We start from the raw sequence: 21,675 nt of genomic DNA on the forward strand, positions 1-21,675 counted from the left end.
CGAATGCCACTCGACCGCGGGGAGGACATGCAGACTCTACACAGAAGGCGCTCCAGCTGGAAGAGAACAGGAGAATCTCTTGCTGTGAGGCAACAATGCTACTGCTGCACCGCCGTGGCTTTATTGAAAGAAAATAAGATTCAGTCAAATGTTAAGAAACTGTTGAAAAGAAATAAAATGTAGTGCTTGTAGGTCATATGGAGAGGTATAATTTACCAGACTGCTTTGCTTCTTCTGGGATATATTTTGCTTGTTGGGGTCTAGGTAAACAGTAGGAAATATTTTATATCATAGTATCTTGTTTGGACTTTCTCAAGATCAGAACCTGACAAACAACCAAAGTAAAGTTGTTACATCTACTAGGAGAGGTATCACTGGAAAGAGCGGTCACCCATTACTGTCTTCTTTTACATGTCCGACCTCTTTTTTATACTCTCAGCAATAGCTGGTATGCACTCCATACCACTAGGTACAGGATGAAAATATTGAACTCCCTTATGGTTTTGTAAAAATCTTATTGTATTTATTTATTTATATTTGTTTGCTGGGATAGTGCACTGATCAATACTGACCAGTTTCAAGCTCATACATGTGGAGCTGAGATTAGTAGATATTGTAAGTACTGTACATATCTTATCTGATTATCTCTATAACAACATTTGGTTACCCATAAGCTGTTTTACTTTATTTCTTTTATGTATAATATGTGAATTACTACTGTAACTTTGTACAATGTATAACTGAAATTGTTTTTGGAGCTTTTCTCCCCAGACCTCTACTAAAAAGGGGTCTCTCGCAGCCTAACTAGACTTTCCTGGTAAGCAAATACAAGCAAATAAATATGCCTGGGGCAATTTAGGTAAATATTACGCAGTTTTTTTTTTATTATTATTTTTTTCATGAGGTAATTAACCTTAGCTTCTGTCAGAAGAGCCATAAACTGATAGTTTATCATTATAGAAGTTATACATAACTATATATCTATCTTGGAGAATCATCAGGTTGTAGTTCAATCATATAGCTTCAATTGACTGCATTTTGCTGAAATGCAGTCAGCTTGAATTACATATATATATATATATATATATATATATATATATATATATATATATATATATATATATATATATATATATATATATATATTATATATATATATATATATATATATATATATATATATATATATATATATATATATATATATATATATATCTATAGGGTTTATATTAGATAGTCAAAGTTCCATAACTCCGAACACCTAATGGTCGAACCATTAAGTTCAAAGTTACAGAACTTCAACTATATAAAAAAAAAATACAAACGTACAAATCAATAATTTGTTGTAAGCAAAGTGGCAAACCCCCCACACCCTGCACACCCCCCACTACTTAAATATACCAACTCCGAGATTGCACCACATTGAAGTGAATGGAAACCTCTACTTATGGAGATTTCCATTCAAACGCTCAAACTTTTACAAATTCGAACGTATGGTCTTGACCATATGTGGTTCAAACTTGTAAAAGTTCGACTACGTGAAATGGAACCATATTCTCCCTAAGACCAGGTGCTCGGTGAAATGTGTGCACGGACTACACAAACATATCGCTCCACTACATCCAGCACTAATCAAAAGTCCAAATACCCTGAACGAGTATTGGTAAACCCAAAATCAGCAATAAAACACCATTCCAGGACAAGGCATAATAGCATCCATGTTGTTTATTGTCCGACTCACAACTGTGCATACAGAAACCTAGGTTTTGCCCCCTACACACTGAGGATGCCAGGGGGCGAAACTTAGGTTTGTGTATGCACAGTTGTGAGTCGGACAATAAACAACATGGATGCTATTATGCCTTGTCCTGGAATGGCGTTTTATTGCTGATTTTGGGTTTACCAATACTCATTCAGGGTACTTGGACTTTTGGTTGGTGCTGGACATAGTGGAGCGGTATATATATATATATATAAAATACACACACACACACACACACACACACACACACACACACACACACACACACACACACACACACACACACATATAGATAGATAGCTCTAGATATATATAGTTATAGAAATATATTTGCATAGGCAAATACCAGGCAATCAGTCTGCAGACTCTTACATAACTAGCCAATAACCAGACAATACAGTGCATGAATTTACTATATTTTATATTAAACAGCAATAATCTAAGCTATCAGAGTCTGATGTATTATAAATCATGCTCTATCGAGAACTGTCTAGGCTTATGAGTAGTAATGTATAACATAAACAAATAAATAATACAGTTCATATCAAGGAAAATTTAAAGTTAAATCCTTATGCTAGAATCATACCTGCAATTTATACAAGAGAAAAATCACTTACCACAATAAGTTGGGGTTAAACAAAACTGAAAATATGCACATTACAGCCTTCAAATCATCAAGATATAAATATGAAATTAGTGATGGTAATAATGAGTTCTATAACTACAACAGGTAACTTGGGAGAAGATCAATAATGTAGCATTTGATCAATAAATATCACAGCAATCTTGAAACCACAGGATACATAGCATAGCTGTATACGTGTACTAATTTAAAACCTTTTTATCAGTGCAGGTAAGACAGTACTTTATATTACTGAGGAGAATGTGACCAAAGCAACAGTGAATAATTTCCCAAGGATAAACAAGTCTTTTATCAGTACAGGGGTCACAGCATCCTATATCCTTGTGGATTTGATGAAAGCACACTGAATGCAATTAGAAATGAAAGCTATACTGTCTCTGACAAAAGCCGTGTGGTTCCTTATAAAAAAACAAGGAGAACTGGAATAAACATTTTTCAATAATCCTAAACAAGCTCTTGATTAGAGTACACAAACTAGAACTGCAGTGCTAGGCAATAGTAGTGCCAGTATACAAGGAGATGCACCACAGATTTATTAACCTGACTCTGTATAAGGTTACAGATTGAACAAAAAACAAATTAACATGGACAGATATGAGCATACGATCCAGAAAGAAACAGATCTATTAACCTGACTCTGAATAAGGTTACAGAGTGAACAAAAACAAATTAATATGGACAGATATGAGTGGCCTGCTCTGCAGTGAAACCGATCAGTATGGCTTTCTAAGGGCTGATCAGTTCTCCCAAATCTGATAATATATTCTGAAAAAGCAATGGCAGCACTGGGGGGTGGGGTTTCCTGCCCACACAGCACACTTGAGACTGAGTAAGGATATTTATACAACCTACGGCTGGACGAAGTGTCATTTGCCCTAAATTCAGCCCGCAGAGGATGAGTGCTCCTCCACAGGAAATCAGTATCAGCGAGTTGTACCAGCAGTGATGACATTTTCAGGAGAAATGCCCCACTTCTTCAAGTTGGTGCAACCAATGGATTTAGTACATACAAGTTTGGGGGAGGTGAGCCCCCCTCCCAAAAAAATACTTAATGTTCATTACCACAAGTAGCCAGGAGCAGCTATGCTAACCTACACAGAAATTACTTTGCTGCATAAATGGTTTGCCAGTTCTATAAGGAGAGCACATGGCTAACAAGCATATGCTTCTTACATAGACTGCCTCATTAGCATTTAACATGGCCATAGAGACAACCAACCAAGGTGCTGCACATCTTTATGCAAAAGTATTACAGTGGAACTGCCTCTGCATTTGAACAAGTTACCACAAGGTGTGTACACTTTGCAGGAATGTTTATGAATTTGATCCCAGATGTATGTCCTTTCATTTTCAGAAAGTCCAAGTAGCTCCATTTCTAAAATGACAGTAATTATTATTTCTTAGTTTATAAATTGTACAAATGATCTGTTTAACACTAAGCAAATTCACACACAAGGAAATGAGTTTCTAATTTTAAAGCCACTTTTTATGATGTTATCATTAAACAAAAATGGAAACTCAAGGTTATCTGTGCACCTGCTACACTGACATTCCATGCTGAGATAACTTGGCACCTACAGTGAAAACACTGTCATGACTTCACACTTCTTTGTTTAGTTAAAACCAAACAAAATGCTGAGACAAAACTCCAGCACTAATTTAGTGCAGTATAACAGTAAGTAAAAAATTCCAGCTTGTGTATAAATACTAAATTTGCATTTTTGCATCATAAGTAAATATTTTGCCTACACGTGGACTACGCAGCACTTTTACATGAGATAACATAACTGTTGAAATGCTATTGAAATGCTGAACCTGACTAAGTATATATTAGAATAATGATATTTGCATTCAAACTTTGGTCACAAAAACAGTAGAATGCTAAGGGCTCTGTACACAGACAAAAGCTACCCAACTTGTGACATTTAATTTATCTTGACAGGTTCATAGGTAAGTATTAGGCTAGATACCCTTGTGGGCCATTTCAAGCCTAACCAATTTCCCTTTTATGTTCAAAATAACCTGTCCCATTTGGTTATAGATTTTCCTTACCCATCCCACAGTCGGTAATTATATATTACCCCTAATGAAGTAACTGGGATCACACCATAGATAATTTGAGGGGGCCCATACATGGGATAAAGCATTTAGGAGCTGCCTCTGTCCATTAGTAATCCAGGATCAGTCCTAGGGCAAATTTTCTGTTTCTCATCCATAGATCTAAGTTATGTTTGAATATGGACAGAGATGAACTTTGTTTAATGTGGATGGGGAGTCTGCCCCACAGAATCGGTATCCTCTGTGAAATATACCACTCCCTCCAAATCATTCTGTTGATGCTGCAAAAGAGGTTCAGATCATTAGACTGACTATTTGTGATTCCATTTTGACTTGCTGATATGCAGTACATCCATCAGTATTGGGTCAGAGGATGCCTTGTATGCCAGACACAGGTCACCTCTTAGCAGTCTGCAGAATACCAAGTATAGTGCTAGGGCTTTGCATCTGTCAGTGTAAGGCATGTTGTTTAGGGCTTGTATCTATTTAGTAAGGTTTCTCTGTGGGGATTCCAGTTGTTGCATGTGTCTGGACAGATACATGCCAAAGGGGGCATTATAGTCAATGACTGGCCTAATGAGGGCTGAGTAAAGAGGGACAATGACATCCCTATATCAAGACACAGTCCCATTGTTTATAGGCTGTGCCATATAGAAGGACTTTCTTACAACATTAAACACATGTTGGTCACTGTCCACATAAGTTCCCAAATCCCAAACAACTTAGGGGTGTACTGTCAATGTGGTAGTTCCCTGGTTTAGATGACATCCCAAAAGATAGAATAATGCATTTCTGGCATTTAGTTTCACCCCATGATTTTTTATTTATTTTATTTATTTATGTATTTATTTACTTATTTATTTACATTTGTTGACCGGGAGTGTCCCACTGGACGTAGGTCCATTTTCAGCGGAGGCCCGGGGAGAAAAGCTCCACAGTTAAAATAAACACACAGTAGTTACACTGGATTACATAGCGATTAACAATTTAACATAGCAATTAATTACAAACATATTTACAGATGAAGATCACAGTACATCAGTAGACAACTAGAATCTTTATCTGCAAAGTACATAACAGGCATTAACAAATGTTACAATAAGAAGTTCCTGCTGTATAGTAAGTACTAGGCTTATGAGCATCTGAGCTTGCTATAATCAAGGTAGTTAGTGGGGTGGAAAGAAAGGTAGTGGTTGGATGGGGTGGGTGATATTAGAGTGAGAGTTGCAAGGGCATAGCCAGCATGTTTTTAGGTGCACTTTTAGTAAAGTTTTGAAGTGGGTGCATGATGGTACGGAGGTAATTGTGGGTGGGAGGGAGTTCCATCATTTGGCTATGGCACAAGAGAATAGTGCTTCACCAACAGAGTTATTGGCTTTAGTGATCTGCAAGTGATTTTTGTTGCTGGATCTTAGTGGTCTGGTGGTGTAATAGGGTTGGAGTAGATTCTGGAGGGATGGGACATTTAGTGGATGGTTTACTAGTTTGTGGGTGAGTGATAGTTGATACCATTGAAGGAGTTGAGGGAGTTCAAGCCAGCCCAGTTCAGCAAGTGAGAGACAGTGGTGACCATGGTAGGATGCCCCTGTGGCGAATTTGGCAATTTTGTTGTAGCAGGTCTCTAGCTTGTTTAGATTGCATTGCCTTAGGTTGGTATATATTGGGGAGGCATGAAGTAGGGTGGAGATAAGGTGGGAATTTGCTATTGAAATCTTTGCTGCTTTGGTGAGAAGTTGCTTATTTCTGTATAACACTCCTAGTTTTTTGTGGACTTTTTTATGGTCATGGATATGTGAATGTCAAATTTTAGTTTATTGTCTATTTCCACTCCTAGCAATTTGGTGTGTTCAGTTGGGTATATAGTGGTGTTGTCTTTTGCTGTGATGTTAAAGTGAGAGCTGTTTAGAGTATGTTTGGTGGGTTGGAAGATGAGTAGTTTAGTTTTGTTTGGGTTGAGTATTAATTGGGCATCGGATAACCAAGTTTCAACAGAGGAAAGGCTTCCTGTGTGACTTTTTGCAGTTTGGGTAGGGACTGGGCTGAGCAGATGATGGTTGAGTCATCTGCGTATTGTATGAGTGTGCCATGTTTGGTGGCAGAGGCTAGATTATTGGTGAAAACAGAGAAGAGTAGGGGTCCAAGGATGGATCCTTGGGAACCCCTATGGAGACAGGTAGTTGGGGAGATATGTCATTCTGCCATACAATGGATTGTTGGCGGTCAGACAGGTAATTCTGAAACCAGTTGGTGACTGATTGAGAGAAGGATAGGTTATTGAGGGCAGAGATGAGTTGTTTGTGTGGGACCATGTCAAATGCTTTAGATAGATCTAGGAAAGTAGCAGAGGAGAAATAGCCATTGTTTTTATGCTGAAGGATAGTGTTAGTAAAGGAGAGTAAGGCAGTGGTGGTGCTATGGTTTGGTCGGAAGCCATGCTGAGTATTGGAAAGGAGGTTGTTAGTAAGGAGGTAGTCTGAGACCTGAGAATGTATACATCTCCCTAGTATTTTGAAGAGTGGAGAGAGAATAGCTATGGGGTGGTAATTGGTTAGTTCTGTGGAGGGGCCGCCTTTGTGGAGGGGAATTATATGTGATACTTTCCACAGTGTGGGAATGTAATTTTCTGACAGAGATCGGTTAATCAAGATGGATACTGGGTAGGCCAGAGCATCAGCTGCGATTTGTAGGTATTCACTTGGGAGGTTGTCTGCTGCTAATTTGGTGGGCTTAAGTTTAGTTAAGAGTTTTTTTATGTTGGAGGTAGGTACAGGTGAAAAAGAGAAGGCAGTGGGGAGATTACTAGTTGAAGGTGTGAGTTGGAGGGGGTTGTGTTGTTTAGCTAGTGATAGTATGGTTTGTGTGAAGTGTGTGTTTTGACACCAGTTAATTATTTGAGACAAGCCTTCCTGCAGGATGGCCAAGTCATTTGTGGTTTCAGTGACTGCTCCTAGCATGCAGCCATCTGCAAACTTAGCCAGAGCCCTTTGGTATGGGCTTTTACTTCAAAAAAGCAGATGCCAAACAGGAGAGGTCCCAACACAAATCCCTGGGGGATTCCATTGGTGATTGATCTCTTTGTGAAGGTAACTTCCCCTGTTATGATTATCTGTGTCCTATCTGTGAGCCAGATGGCAATCCATTACTAATTCATGAAAACTGATACTGGTATCTACAGCTTTCAATGCTAAATTTTGAAAATCTTCCAGACGATGCTGCCAAGTGGTCTGGTTGAGTTTACAGGCTGTGCATAAAAAACGATGGTGAAGCCACCATAATGCACAAGGCAATGTGTCAAACTTCTTCACATAAGAGAGCAAAAATAGAAACTCAACTATGTTAAAAGAGTTCTAAGTTAAATGGAGATGTATTTTACCTATAATAAAGACATATTCACATAGCTGACTGTATTGTCTCTTTGTGGAAGTAACTTCCCCTATTTTGAGTATCTGCATCCTATCCATGTGCCAGCTGACAATTCAGCGTGTGACACAGGGGTTTATTGCCAGTTTTTAAGCTTTTTTGCTATGTCTGAGTGAGGAATTGTGTCGAATGCCTTGGCCAGGTTATTATCAGTGCTTCTGTCTATATTACTTTTCACAACATAATATAATCACCAAATATTCAATTAACATGCCTTTGGGTACAGACCACTGCACTGTACAGACCAAACTAAACTGGCCTAACCTTTATGCAAGAAAAGAGTATCACAACCGAGTCTTGTATAAGCATTTGTTAAGAAGTGGTGTCTTCTCTGCAGTCAATAATAGTAAGAAGAAAACCTTTCTGGAACCTACACTGTACACAATGCATGTTCTAAAATCTAATCATTCTGGAGATGGTACAAAATCATTCTGCACTGCAACATGGCAGAATTTTATTTTTCCATCCAAAACTGATATCAGTCTATGTTAGAATTCATTATGTAATCGGTTCTGCTTCAGGATTCTTGTGAGCCTTGATTTCTGAACTACTTCAGCTTTAGCCCACTAATGATTTTGGGCTCATTGACCTATAATTCTTTGGTAGCTCCTCTTGCCATCTCTGAAGATAGGTACCACAGCTGTTTGTTTCCAACTTGCTGGCATCTCCCCGTGACACGATGCCAGGGCACTTCAATGGGCTAGGCTTGTAAAGGCTCCAGGGCCATTAGCCTAGTACACATCTATGAACCTCTGAACCTAAGAGCTCTGTCACAGGTTTGAGAATCACTGGTGGAATTTTATTAAAGCCATTTAATTTGTCCTTCCTTTGTGCCCCTAACTCCTTCCTCATTTCCTTAGCTTTTTCTAACTCCTTTGCTCCACATTCCCTTCTTCTTCTTCTAGCCTGCCATTCCAGACTGGTATTCTTCCTTGTTCTTCCTTGGAGAATACCACTGAATATTCTTTAAAAGTTTTTCTGTGGACTCTTCTCTGTGTACATTTGAATTTACTACATAATATTTTCTTACCTTTGTTTTGTTCATTCTATTTGTCTTTCTTTCTTTGATGTATTAAACATTTTTATTCCTCCTTTAATCTCTACCACAAGTCTTTCTTAAATGTTTTAATGGCCTGTGCTTGCATTCATTTTTCTGAATTGGTAATGGTTCATCTGATGATAATATTGGTGGTAATAATGATTATTTGAATTAATTTATAGTAGCATACAGTGTGAATGATAAGCATATTAAAAATATAGTTAGTAATAACTAGAACTTTTTTTGGCTGTCCTTATGTTTTAAACAAAGTGGGGGACTGTCCTAAATTTATGGGAAAGACAGGTCTAAATTTAAAGAACATTTTGGAGAGTGGTTATCATTTTGATAATGGGCTGAAAATGTTAATGGTGAACATTTAGATACATTTATATGTGGTTAATGTAGGTGGTCTCATTTTATTTAGGAAGGGCAACAAGTTATAATTAGAAATTAGTTTTTTTTTTCTGGAACCTATAACTGCATAACTGAAGCAGTGGTTTATTGTGCCCTTTGTGGAATGTGTAATTCTTTTTATTGGTGCAAAACAACAAGAACATTTCATGATTGAATTAGTGAGCATATTTATGCAGTTAAAAATAAAGATTGTTCGAGCGGTCTTGGAAAGTGTTCTGCTACTTGTACGTCTATAGTAAAGTTTACTTTTTGTGTTGGATAGTGTTATTAACAATGGCATGGGTGGATATCTGAACAATTATCTTGAGGTTAAAGAACTTCAATTGCAAATTAGACTAGCTGCTTGGAAACCACCTGGATTAAATGGACATCTCAACTTTAAAAGTGTATTACAACCTAGAAAAATTAAGTGTGCTTATGGAATTTATAATTTTTTATGGTTTCTATATTAATATTTATTAATGTAATTTTGTTACGTAGTTTTTGTAATGTTTTTGTAAAAGTTTGATTATTAGTGTATCAATTGTTTTATTGGTTCAATGACTTTTTAAATATATATAAGTACGTGTTACAATGAGTGTTACTTATTTCTGATGAGGTCTGACTTGGATGAAAATAAAAATAAAGAATTTCTAAAGAATTTGTATTTTGACTTCCCATTCTTCCATATGCCATTTATTTGTTTCTTTTGAGTTTGTTTATTTTAAATCACTGGCAAGTTCATTTTTTTATTATTATTACTTTATTAGTGGTCTCAGCATACCTCTTCTTCTAATCCTTCCTCTTGTGTCTTCATTCCCTGGATTTAGTCTAGTTTTCTGTAATACCTGTCCTCACCTCTCTGTTGAGCAATACTGGTTTTCTTCTTCTTTTTTCATATACAATCCTTTTGAAGTCATCTTTCTATCCCCCAAACAGCTCCATTGACTATACTCTACTATTCCTCCATTCCTACACTTTCTTCCCATATATTAAGACCCTCACATTGTAAGTTCTTGACTTCTGATAGTCAACCCTCCCCCCCACAGTCTTAATCTTTGATTTTTATAACCCGATCTTTTACATTTCCATGTCTGGTGTAAACTATACTATTGCAGTACCCCTTTTTGTCAATGAAGCACTAATATTTAGATCTCTATCCTGTCCTTTTGAAGCAAATGAAACTGAGGGATTTTTTTCCCCTTCTAGGACCCATCCATTACCTTTTGCTCAGTTCCTTCTAGGATGAATATAGCCAATATCTTCTTTTTTTCTATACATTTTAGATACTGAAATGTATCCTCTGTTTCATGGAAAAAGATATCTTTTCCCTTCCTCTTCACACCCAGCTCTTCATCCTGTCCTTAACTAATATGGTCATTCTCTGAGTGGTCCATGAATGACGGGGTATCACTATACCAGAGCTCTCCTTTTGCCACTGGCAGTTTTATCAAACCAGGATCATCTTTGTTCCCTTTTTTTGCTGTCAGCTGCCTCCATATCTCTTCCCTCTTTTCACTGGGTTTTGTAATTCCATCCTTAGCAGATTCCCTCCTTAATGCTGTCCTAATGTAATTGTTTTACATACTCCATCCTTGCTTAATTTATTTCCAAATGCCCTATATCCCAGGACTGCCATGTTCCAGCCACTCTTCTCACTGGGCTCATGCCTTCTCACCACATCAGGTTCGGTGCTGACTTGTAGAGCTTTTAGCTCAACCATCTTTCTGCCTAGGCTTGTTTTGTTACTGAAGACAACTCCTTTCTCCCAGTCCTTTCAGTTCCCATTACCTTCCTCCTATCCTGGCTTCTTCATTCTACCTTTTCATCTAGCAATATTCTTTACCTCTCCCTCTCCCCAGTGCTTATTTGCTGTCTGTGTCATTACTTTTCCTTTCTCCTTCCTTGTTGATACCCATTTTTCCTTGTTCTCTGAGAAGCTTTCTTGTCACCATTATACTTCTCCCACCAAATTCCTCTACTCTTTGTCTTTGCATCAATTCCCTCCCCTTCTTTCCTAGATCCCTTCTCTATCTCCTTCACTGCGTATGTCTCCACAGCTTTTACTTCCTGTAATTTTGTACTGCTTCTCCTATGCAATGCTTTCTTTCCTTCCCCTTCCGTGTCATTTTAAAGGTGCATTTATCTTCAGGCACATTTCCATCTCCTGTTTCAGAATCAGTATCCCCTGGAGTCTAAGATGGTGCTTATCTCTGCTAAACAGCTTCTGAGACTCTCAAGCACTCCATCATCCATTTGACTAATTCCTTATCTCACTCCCTGAGCCAGCAGTCAAGCTAATACCCAACTTCCTGATGCTGTTGAACTGCAGTAAGATAAAACTTCTCAGAGTACCACTATATCTAACAAGCCTTTCACAAGCTTACAAACCTCTTTTGTCATTCCTGTTGCTTGTTCAGTAGTCCTCTCCAGCACATCCTTCATTCCAGCAAGGACCACTATGCACGGGCATCTAGACAAACATATATGGGAGTCTAAAAGCATACCAGAAAAGTAGAAACATATAATTATCACATTAGATCACAAAAATGGTGTCAACTAGCTTGCCAGAGCTATAGGGGCATTATTCTTCTTTTAGCAACCAGTACAGTTTCCATGCCAGTTATACATACCAGAGTAACTGAGAATGGAGAAAAGAGATGCAAAGAGTCACAAGCCAGTTTCATAACTGGTCATGGATGCACACTTAACTTGGTTCGTCTAAGACAGCTGGTAAATAAATGGCTGCATGGAATTCAAGCTATGATTTGTGTTGACTTGTTAACTGCTTTCAACAGTGTAAATGTAAAATCATTATGGAAATTATTCCTCAAATAAAGAATATCACACAAAACTTGATGCTCATGACAGAGTAAACATGTTCTCACATCTATCAAAGGCACTTCCAGTTATTACTGGGGTACAGCAAGGATGTTGGCATTCAATACAACAATAGACTGAAGTGTTGACAAAAGCTTTTGGCAAAACTTTACTGGCATCCAAATTAGCATACAGTTCTACTTCAGTGATCTAGTCCAAGCTGATAATATTGTACTGCCTAGGAACAACACAGAAGCTCAAAAAATGTTAAAACATTGAATCACTTGGGCTAAAAATTCATTCAAAGCAAACTTCATTATAGGTGATATGTAGACATGTCAGCTGGTGTTAAATAATAACTCACTGTAACAAACCAAAATGTTAATATATTTTTTTGACATACTGATGAACAAGATATATCATTCAATTGCACAGCCAAATGCCTTTAGTAACTTAAAAAATAGCCATGGAAACAAAAAAAACATCACCATCCAGACAGAAATTAAAACACAGCAGTGTGACATACAATCATTTTTGCTTTATGCAGTAGAGAAATGAACTCTTCTGAAAAACAGTATTCAAAACCTGGAACCTATTAAATCTGCTGCCCTCTGATTATTTCTAAAGATCAGTCTAAAAGATCACAAAAAATGCTAACATATGAGAAATGTGCAATCAGCTTACTGTCGAATAAGACCTAGAAAGAGACAGGTTGTTCTGGTTAAAATACATGATGCACACGGACACCAGTTACCTGCCAGTAATGTGCTTCACATGCAGAAAGTCTGAAAAAGGAATGTTCTAGAAATGGTACCAAAAAATTATGGACAAACATGGCTGAGGAAGACTTGTGTATCCTACATGTGATAGCAGCTGTTGATGCGACCATGGCCAAAAATGGTAGCCAATATACAGCTGGTGCTCATAATATTTGTCCATCAGGGAAGAAGGCCATGCCTTACTGATGCTTAAAGGGATAAGACCATGTACCTTCCTTTTGTGACTAATTAATTGTTCACTATTTTACCTGTAATGGTGAAAGACCCTGAAACATCTTCTAACTCCACCAATATACTACTCTCATATTGTGTGGTTCATATTATCTAAACTAGATCAGTTGGGACTCTGTTTAGCCAAGGACTCACAGATATTATAACTGACGACTGTTGTTGCTCTTCTGGAGGTGTTGAGGGATAAAGCTTTGAATACAGCCCTGCCAATCTGGTTTTGTTTAGTGGCTTGAGAGACTGATGGAACAGCAGGGAAGATGGGCATTTCCATGCCGGGGGGGACAGTGGTCTTATGTTCCCTGGTGGATGCCAGAAGCATGAGAAGGGGTTGTTGTCTAAAAGTGGGGAATAAGATGGAGACGTTGGCAGAGCTCCACAGGAGTCACAAGTGACATGTCAGCATATCTTCATTGCATGCATAGGATGTACTGAAGACCATGGGGAGGGATGAATTAAGGAATAGACCATAAGTGAAAAATCTCACCCAGCAGAAGCAGTTGATGGCATGGTCCCCAAGGACACCCTTAGATTCTGCACCAGCCCAAGCCCTAGATCAGAGAAAGTATGAGGAAAGGAGCAGTTTGCAGACCCAGTGATGGACAAGGGCTCTAGGGTAGCCAGAAAGAATAAAGATAAAGGAGGCAAAATGCTAACTTTTCCATTATTTTAGACTGGTATAAATGCAATTGGAATTCAGCTTGCATAACTTGGGACAGTGGATTTAATAGTGTGGGTTTCAGCACATGTGAATGTGTTTTGTTTTATCATGAAAATAACCATTGCATTTTAATATAGTGCTAATAGCTCGTTATTAGTTCCTTTTGAAATACATTTGAAAAGCTGCTAAGGCTAATGCAGACCTGCTTTTCTGGCATAATATCACTGCTTTAATGCACTGTATTAATTATCATAAGCTTGGTACTCTAGAGACCTATGGAGGAAAGAAAACTAGGGTAAAACCTTACAGAGCTGCTTAGGTTTAAATAAACCCCGTATATTAGTGCTGTTTGCAGGACTCATCCCAATGTCTTGCACTTTACTTGTGAAGCACAGGATTCAGCTGGTAAAAATGCACCTTGTAATACCAGTGTCTTGATTGCCTCTGGCAAAACAGGAAAGTTCATAATATACCTCTGTCCATACCCACCCATCCCTAGTGCAGCATCATTTATGCAAGGGTGTTATGAGGTAATTTCCTGTGTATTACTAGAAGACTGTGAGCACTTCAGTGAATACAAGCTTGGCACCTTGGACTACAGCTTAAATGTACATCTGACACTCACTGCTGGTATCACTAAAATGTACAACGAATAAAGTAAACAATGTCCTCCTATTTTCATGAAATCTTATTAATATGTCTCCATATAATAGATATGAGAGTATAGCAATAACCGATGATGTCGGTGTGCTATATTGAAGATTTACACATGGTTGGTGTGGATTAATCAGTAGGGCGAAGCCCGGTAAATCTTCACTATACCACACCATGGAGTCAGCTATTGCTATTATACAATGACATTATTTAAGAAAACAAATACTTACTTATAGTATAGTGCCTCCATGGTGCCCTTCTGCATTTTTCTGGTATCCTGGGACTTTTCTTATGTACTGCGCATGCATATGGGACTTGCATTTCCCTGCTTACACAGTACATCAATGCTGTGCAAAGGAAGCCATGGAGAAAGGAAGATCTCAGTTGCCTTTTTTTTTTTTTTATAAATAAAAGAAAAAAAAAAACAGGAGACTTTTAACGTTTGGGAGAGCCAGGACAGAGAAAATAAAAGGATAATCAGGTTGCATTAGCTTTGCAGAACGTACCGGATTATCCTCTTATTTTTCTCTTACCCACCTCCCTCATTCGTTTGAGGTGTTTGGTTTTGTAAATTTATTCAAAAAAAGAAAGAAAAGTAAAAATATTATGAGATATACTAATGGAAAATGTTCAGGTGACTGGACCTTTTTCCACTGGTATATTCTCGGATTTACAATGGGCACTCTGGTTGGGCCGACCAATCAGCATGCTCCATTTTGAAGATTACTGGCCAGTTATTGTATAATACTCAATATACATTTCATAAAGAAAGAACATTTAAAATTTATTAATGTTAAAAGACCAGTTGTCAAAATAGTTAAGGTCTTCACCTATGATGCACAAGGTACAAGGTTCAGTCCTGACCCCTGACCAATTACCTGTATGGAGTTTGCTTGTTCTCTCTGTGTCTCTGTGCAGTTCTTCCCACTCTGAATAACACGCTGAGTGTTTCCACCTCAAAAATCACCCAATAATTGAATTCTCAGTAGCAGCACAGACTCTAGCTTGTGTTTATAGGAGAAAGAGTTGTATATGCCAACTACTTTGGGCATTAACTGTGATGCGCAGTATCCTCAAGATAGGAGAACACAGATCACAGACTACATGCTGTGTCAAAAACAGCCAGTTAAAAGTGTAAAAATTAGTTCTAGGTGATTCGATCATGATGAATAATGCCGACAAAATGGGCATGTGTAGTTACCAGCGATAAGTAGGTTGAGGACCCGACATACTCTGACCTACCCATCCCAACAGTGGGATGAGTGTGTCCCTACTGACCAGTGTGCACACCATAAACTCCATAATCCCTGGGTCAATAAGCCACTTGTTGGCCAGTGTCCAGTTGCCCAGCTTGGGTTACCAAGGATAGCTCTGTTGAGTGAAAGCTAGATGTAAAACCAATAAACCTGACAAACATTTACTAAGAATTTGCTACACTTAATGTAGGTTCACTGGCAAGTTGCAACTAGGAAGTGGATGACATGATGTTAAGGAAGAGGCTGGACATCATATGTATCCAACAGACAAAATGGAAAAGCAGTGCAGTGAAGCCAAAGGCAGTGCAGTGAAGCCGGTTAGCTTGGGCTCCACAGTCTACTGCTCAGGAGGAGGACTGTCTAGAAATGGTAATTGGAATTGTGGTGAGGGAGAGGTTTCAGAAGGCAATGAGGGGGATGTCATCAGAATTAGTGACAGACTCTTGGCAATCAGATTCCAGCCTAATGACAGGGCAGTATTCATAATCTCAGCATATGCCCCACAACAGGGTTGTGACAGTGAAGAAAAGAGTGCATTCAGACATCAGTGGCAGGACCTACTAGATTATAGGAGGTTACTAGGCTAATGACCCTGCATCTGTCACCCCTGGGCTTCCGGATACTGGCCAAGGCTCTTACCACCCCTATAGTGCCTTTTTTAGGTGATGTTCCAAAGACCAAATTACCATTGTAACAGCTACAAACAAATGCAATCTGTGGATCATGCTGCTCAATGCTAGAAGTCTAAATCTCAAAATGCACTCACTTGAAGCACTCCTTATAATGGAGAACATTGACAATTGTGCTGTAGCAGAAGGTAGCAGAAAGCACCCCTGCACTACCAGGCTATAACTCATTCCACACCTATTGGCCCCAGAACTTGGACCGAAGCTCCAAAGGCCGTGGTGTTTTCATATTCATAAAGGATGTGCACACCTCCAGACTGGTGGCCCAACATAACACATCAGAGATACGTCAGGTGCAGCTAACATTGTGTAAGACAGCATTTCAGGCCATAGCCTGCTATAGGTCCCTAATCATGTCCCAAGACTCTCACTCCACATTCCTAAGCACCCTGGAGAATATTAGCGTCCAACCTAACACTCTCATACTGGGCGACTTCAACTACCCCTCCATTAACTGGGTAAACTACTCATGTACCAATACACTTGCCCAATGTTTCCTGGAATTCATTAATTCCAATGCCCTGGACCAACTCGTTTTTACCCCTACTAAAAGTAACAACATCCTTGACCTGGTCATTTCTAACATAGGTGACCATTGCTCTACACCAGTAGTAAACTCCTCCCTGGTTAGATCCAACCACAAACTAATCACCTTAGAAATCCTCATCCCTCCCACCTCCCCCACCCCCCGCAAAGGTAGCCACCATGAAAAACTTCTCCAAAGCTAACTCTGGGCTACTAAAAACAGAGGTGGCTAACTTCACGGCACCCATGCAAATGGACAATAGTTGCATGACTGCCGAATCATGCAACAGTGCACTGTACGGACACGTACACAAATGCATGGATCTCACCATAATAGAACCAAGATGCTCTCCTCCAAAATAAGGAAGCCAATCTGGTGGTCCCCTGCCATAAACAAACTCTACAACAGAAGGAGGAAACTGATGCGGAATAAGGTGAAGTCCCAAGACTGGAAAAACTCCCTTATCAGTCTCAACAAAAAGTTGAGATCCCTCCTCAAATCCTCTAAAGCTAGCTATGAAAACAGAATTGCAGCAGATAGTAAAGACAACCACAAGGCCTTCTATAGTTATGTAAAGAATCTCCATGGCAATACCCAGATTTGCTCTGAGCTACTGCACAATGGTACCTCCTATACCGAGCCAACAGATATTGCCAATATACTGGCCGATAGATTCAATGCCAACTTTACCCCCCCAAAGGACCAATCATAATACCAGTAGATTGCCAGACACCTAGTATTACTGCTGCGCAGGTTAAAACAGCAGTGTCCAAGGCCAAGAATACAGCTTATATGGGACCTGACAATATCCCTGGATGTGTTCTTCATAAACTACTGAGTGAATTGGCACCTCACCCGTGTGCCCTGTTCAATCACAGACTCACCTCAGGCTTTTTCCCTACCAAATGGTGCACTACTACAGTTATCCCTCTCTCCACAAAGGAGGAGGGACTTCAGACCCTGGGAACTATTGCCCCATTTGTCTGATGAGTCTGATATGCAAAGCTATGGAAAGCATCATCATGGACCTAATAGATAAGGATATAGGGAATCTCCAAACTCTGGATCAAACACAGTTTGGTTTTGTGAAGGGTGGATCATGCCTGCTCAACTTGGTTGATTTTTTTGAGTCAGTCACCAGAGCTGTGGATGAACGCAAGGTGGTTCATACAGCCTACCTTGATCTGACGAAGACCTTTGATACCATTCCTCACTCGGGAATCATAGAAAAACTCACTAAGCTAGGCATCAACCCCTATATCACCAGGTGGGTTGCAAACTGGCTCACAGAAAGAACCCACAGTGTGAAAGTAGCTGACTCGAAGTCAGATTGCTGACCAGTAATGAGTGGAGTCCCACAGGGTTCAGTCCTGGGTCCTCTCCTGTTTGGTATCTACTTCTCTGAAGTCCAGGCCAACACAAAGGGTCTCTGGCTGACAAAGTTCACAGATGATTGCAAGTTGGGAGCTATTATTAACTCCCCAAGTGATGTTGACATCCTACAAAAAGGTGTCACTGAGACAAACGAATGGTGTCAGAACCATGGCCTTAAGCTCAATGCCAAAAAATGTGTCGTCATCCCCTTTGGGAAAAAAATGGTTCTCACAAATTACCACATTGATGGTAGTCCACTGAACACAGAAGGTGTTATGAGAGATTTGGGAACACAGGTTGACAGCAACCTCTCTTTTGACCACCACATTGCCAGTGTGGTCTGAAAGTCCTTCTATGTGGCACATCTCATTACTTATGGTTTTGCATCCAGGAACAAAGAGGTCATTGTCTCCCTCTACTCATTAGACCAGTCATCGAGTACAATGCCCCATTTGGCATGTACCCCACTAGAAACCTGCAACAACTGGAGAGGCCACAGAGGTACCTCACAAAGAGGATCCTTGGCCTTAAACACTTGTCCTAAATGGACAGACTCAAAAAACTCCAACTATTCTCTGTCTCATATCACCTACTTAGAGGCGATCTCTGCTTGACTTACAAAGCCATGTCTGACCCAGCTCTGTTAGAAATGCTACATCTGAAGAAATCCTAATCTCTCCGCACTACATGCTCCAGAGAACTCAACCTCATTACCACAATCAACAGAATGTACTGGAGGGACAGGTTCATAACACAGAGACTGCCCGTGCTATGGAATAGACTTCGCATACATGTCAAACAGAGCACCTCACTGGCCCTCTTCAAGAGAAATCTTGATGAGTGGATGGGAAATTGAAAATTCACCCCTGGGATCACTCCAATGGCTCTACTCGACAGAGGCGCTGGGAACTAAGGTTGGGTGGCACGATGTCAGGCTAATCCTATAAGCTAGACTTGTAAAGGCTCCAGGCCATTAGCCTAGATCACACCTATGAACCTATGAACAAGCTTAGTCAAGTTTTACCCTTATTTCCACGATCAGCACCTATCACCCCTGTCCAAGAGGGACATTTGTGGAACCTCCAGTGTGAATTTACGGTTACCCATCCAATTGTCCAGATTGCGTTTGAAGACGGCCAGTGAGATGCTCTGCTTGACATGAAGCAGGAGTCTGCTCCAAAGGTGTGGTCACATCTGTGAGATACATCTGTCCCTCCAGCAGATTCTATTAATGTCACATACCCAGTTAAGGCCTTTATAAAGAGTAACCCGTGTACCATTTGACTTATGGATTTGCAGCATTTCCAATAAAGCAGGGTCAAAGATTGCATTATATGCAAGGCAGAGATCGCCGCTGAGTAGTCTGTATAAAAGAGACTAAAGTGACAGTGATATCAGATGATCCTCATAGGATAGATGCTGAAGACCTTGAATTTTCCTTGTGAGGAACCTTTGTGGTCTCCCCAATTGTTGCAGGTGCTTGGAAAGGTACATACCAAAAGGGGTATTATACTCAGCTTTTGGCCTGATGAGGGAAGAGTATAGGGAGATTATAACTTCTTTTTTTCTGTAGGCAATGCCCTTACTTATGAGATGAGAAATATAGAATGCCCTTCTTACCACTTTGGAGACACGGTGATCAAAGGTAAGGTTGCTGTCAACCTATGTGCCCAGGTGTCTCACCACTGAGTTCATACTTAGGGTGTTGTTATTGATGTGGTAGTTAGCAGGACCATCGCCCTTACTGAAAGGGATGATAATACATTTTTTACATGGAGTTTAAGGCCATGACTTTGACACCAATCATTTGTTTGTGTAAGACCCTCTTGTAGGATGCTGACATAGTTTGTAGATTCTATGACCGCTTCCTGTTTGCAGTCATCGGCAAACTTAGTCAGGCACATATCTTTAGTTTTAGCATGTACTTTGGAGAAATAGATTCCAAACAGTAGAGGTCCCAGGACTGCTTCCTGTGGAATACCACCAGTTACAGGTCTGCTGTTGGAGTAGGATACCACTATTTTGACTATATGGGTTCTATCAGGGAGCCAGTTAGTGACCCAACTAATGATATAAGGGTTGATACCTAGCTAGGTGAGTTTGTCAGTGGTGCCTGATTGGGGGATAGTGTCAAAAGCCTTGGCTAAGTCTAGGTAGGCTGTATACACAGATTTCCCCTCATCAAGGGCATTGGTGACTGTCTAAAAGAAGTCCATCAGTTTTAACAGGCATGATCACCTTTGCCAAATTCAAATTAAGTAGGGTCAAGTGTTTGGAGATTACCTATATCTTTGTTGATAAGGTCTATGATGATTCACTCTATGGCCTTGCAGATAAGGCTAGTCAGGCTAATTGGTCTATAGATTCTGGGGTTAGTGGACGCTCATGTAGGATGCACCCTGGGATGTTATCAGGTCCCATAGATACTGTGTTTTTGATCTTAGAGAGGGCATTCACAACCTGCTCTTTAGAGATACAAGGTATTGGACAGATGGTATGGATGTCATGCAGTATGTGTGGCAGGGGCAGGGAATGAAGTTTTCAAATAACCTGCCAACTAACAAGTTAGCAATGCCCACAGGCTCAGTATATGTGGTATTATTCACTACCAGTTTGGCACAAATCTGGACCTTTTCATTTAGGTTATGGATGTAACTAAAGAACACCTTATAGTTGTTCTTAGTTGAGGAAGCTAATTTGGATTCATAGTTAGCTCTGGAGGACTTTACAAGAAGTCTTATTTGCTTATTTAAGCTGAGGATGGAGTGTTTTCAGTTTAGAGCTTGCTCCCTCTTACTCTTAGACAGCAATTTCTTCCACTTATTGTAAAGCCTGTTAATAGCAATTGTCCACCAGGGAAGTTTGCTCTTCCTTGAGGAACTTGTTTTGGTCCTATCGGGTATGGATGAGTCAATGCAGTTATACAGGTGTTTGTATAAAGCATTTGTGTAGAATTCGGCATAGTTGCCAGTAACATCTGAGGGGGAAGAAACTCCCTCAGAAGCCATACTGCTCCAGACACAGCCTACAATGAAAGAACAGGAGGAGTCCACCCTAGAAGAAGTAAGAACAGCACTGAGGAAAAATGAAGTCAGGAAAAGCAGCAGGCTCAGATGAGGTCACAGCAGATATGATAAAGATGTTGGGTGATACAGGGGAGAAACGGCTCCTGAGGGTACTCATAGTAGTATGGAGAGAAAGGTGTATCCCAGATGACTGGAAAATAAGCATACTAGTGCCAGTATTCAAGAATAAAGGGGACATTCACAACTGTGGACAGTACAGAGGCATCAAACTCCTGTCACACTGCATGAAAGTCTTGGAGAGGGTTACTGATAAACGAATATGAAGAGTAGTAGAAACTAAGATGAGAGAT

Source organism: Protopterus annectens, chromosome 7.part0, assembly GCF_019279795.1.
Source record: "Protopterus annectens isolate FY-2018-M chromosome 7.part0, PAN1.0, whole genome shotgun sequence".
In the NCBI taxonomy this organism is placed as follows: domain Eukaryota; kingdom Metazoa; phylum Chordata; order Ceratodontiformes; family Protopteridae; genus Protopterus; species Protopterus annectens.